General features: G+C 34.6%; 1 long non-coding RNA gene across 1 annotated transcript; it reads right to left on the reverse strand.

Moving 5' to 3' along the window:
• Window positions 1–417: 417 nt before the first annotated feature.
• On the reverse strand, window positions 418–1,083 carry LOC131247280 (uncharacterized). The gene is made up of 2 exons (XR_009171597.1): window positions 977–1,083; window positions 418–847 (listed from the first exon to the last, which is right to left on the reverse strand). It is a non-coding gene; the product is annotated as an uncharacterized LOC131247280 (long non-coding RNA).
• Window positions 1,084–2,936: the final 1,853 nt, after the last annotated feature.

A 2,936-nucleotide genomic window follows, 5' to 3' on the forward strand; every position in this document is an offset into this window, starting at 1 on the left:
TCCTAAAAATCATTGGTATTTACTCAAATTAGAGCAGTGAAAGAAAGAATTCAATGTCACATGTGTAAATGTTTCATAAAAAATCAATGGTGTTTATGTTGATCCACTGTTTCATTGATCATTCCATTCCACCTGGTATATTTCATTTAATGAACATCCAAGAATACAAGGAAAAAAATCAAATTTTTAGCAGAATTTGAGAATGGGTTTTTAAAATAACATGATTTGGTTAATTTTTTGCTGAATTAGCTAATACATTTGAACTTTTGAAATTATGGCAGTATTGGCCACCTTTTAAAGAAAATAATTAGAAAGAGTATTGTCTAGTATCGAAACCATGTCTCCCAGTATTGAAACCGGTATGTACCACCCAAAATGTACCATTTTCTGACAATATTAACTTTGGATACCAATGAGGAGAATAGAAGATATTTATTTACCTTGCTTGTAAGACATGCAACTAGCCTATCTACATCCTTGACAAGATCATCCATCGCACTGCTGTCAGGATCAGTAGTGGTCAGCTCATGACAAACAACTTTCATGCCTTCAACTGACTGCACCAAATAAAAATAGGAAGAAATTGTGTTCAAATTCTTCACATGAACAATTAAGAGAACACTTGAGAGGCCTAGCTAATAAAATTCTTTTCTCATGCAACAAAAGTTGAATATTGGAAAGAAAAAAGAAGAATCTAAAATGACTAAATCAAGTATACAACCTACTCAGGAGAATCGAAGGAAATAAATCCAAAGCTTCACTCCAGTCTATGGGGCCATTTGCAACAACTGGTAGCCGGTTTAAGAGATGCCTATCAATATGAGACTCAAAATGTCCACTGCTTTCCCTAGTGGCAAATATTTGCATCAAACAAGAACATTAGAAAATAGGGGTATCCATATCATGAAAGAAAACATACTAAAAAAACAACTACATTTCTTCAAAACATAGAGGTTGTTAAATAATCACCAAATACCTTGTCAAGACAGGTCCATGCAAGGACCGTGATATAACTTCTCCACTCTGTTCTGCAACATCTAATCTGTAGATCCAAAGTCAAAGTATGAGCAGAGAGTAAGAATAGCTAGTATATAATATAATGTTATATGAAATCACATAATTTCTAAATATGTCCACATTCATAAAATTTTGGATATCAATGCACACAAGATAAGGAATGGAAGAAACAATCGAAAAAAAAAACCCATCACATATTCGCAATAAGAATCTTAGAAGATAAACAAACATTCAACAAATTGGCAGGTTGGCTGAGAAAGTGCCAAAGTTGTTTTGCATCATCTAGAACGCTTCATGTGAAGAAATGGGTGGCATTGGGGGGGTAAATTGAAAGAAATTTCATTGTGAATACTATTTGAATCCAGCATCACTATACAAGGAAAACAATTCAAAACAAATACGTAGATAGCTAGATTGATGGAGAGAGATAGATGGATGGAGAGAGAGAGAGAGAGAGAGAGAGAGAGAGAGAGAGAGAGAGATGTTGAATAATTCACAGTTTTCTTGATACACATTATTTGTGAACAATGTGCAAATTGTTCACTAATTATTCATTAGTCTTAAGAAACCCAAAAGAAAAATCTCTACTTCTGAAGTTCTCCCTGGAATTTTCTAAATCTGAACTTGTAGAAATTCAACAAAGTTAGTTACATGCGTTTTCTATCTGAATCTTACAAATATTTCAGTGCGAGGAGGCTAGATAGATGGAGACCCAATGTTCCGTTGATCCCTAGTCCATCAATCTTACTGCAAGAAGAGAGAACGGCTTGAGACAGAATAAGTAGAAAAGAGGAGTGTGTGCAATCCAAATAGCTCCTTGGATTGAAAAAGAAAGTAGTTATAGTACATGGATTCCTTTCTACCAGACATTCATAGGAGGGCATATGGACCAGTAAATCCAAGAGGGTCAGAAAGAGAACAAGTACTTTCTATGTCTGCGTATGCAAATCAAACAAACCTGGCACAGAATCTCGCTGATGTACAGATAAAGAACAAATCTGCATGGGGAAAACAATGAGCATGAGCAATATTGTCCTTGCACATGAAAAGCTAAAAAAGAAGAAGGATTGAAGCATGTAGAGAAGGGGATATTATACACATTCAAATCGGTCACCACCTAATCGATCATCACATGCTAAGTAGGTTTTGTAGGAAAATTTTGTAACACAAATATAAGCGTATGAAATCAACAAACAGTATAAGGTCTCAAGCAAATAGAGTTCAAACAATCTACGTCAAAGTTCAAAAATTAAGAAAATATGAAAGAAGCTAATCTTGAACTTACAGAGAAGTAATAATCAATTTTAGAGGTCCATCAATAATTACGAAACTTGCCCTTTGGGAGATCGAATCCGTTGTCTCACTCTCATTGTGAAAACATCTGGTGTACATTTCCTCCCAAATTGACCACCAGGTAGAAAAATAAGAACATAATATAGACAGACCAGTAATCAACTACAAATTTGCTTCTTTTTTAAAAATCTAATCACAGTGACTTTTGGAAGTGATGGGCAATAAAAAAAATGGGGCCATTATGTCCAATGATTAGAGCTTTTCTAGTAAGAAAATATGAATCAACCATTTCCTATCAATTGTTCAGATACTGAATGCTTAGGATAATGAGACCCAAGTGACTTTTTGGGGGGATGGACAATCAAAGGTAGGTCTTACTTAATGGATACCTTGGATATTCAGACCTAGTATGACAAATATAGACTTGTCTTCCATCTATTGACCAAAAATTAAGGATCATCAAATCAGAGTGATTTTTAAGAGGGCATGTAATCACATATGGACCCCACATGTAAATTGAATCAGGCCCTTTCTAGTATAAAAATGGAATCAAAGGTGGCCCCTCATGATTGATAATCTAGATTAATGATCCAACCCTTATCAGTATGATCAGTATAGATTATCCA

Source organism: Magnolia sinica, chromosome 5 (genome assembly GCF_029962835.1).
Source record: "Magnolia sinica isolate HGM2019 chromosome 5, MsV1, whole genome shotgun sequence".
In the NCBI taxonomy this organism is placed as follows: Eukaryota; Viridiplantae; Streptophyta; class Magnoliopsida; order Magnoliales; family Magnoliaceae; genus Magnolia; species Magnolia sinica.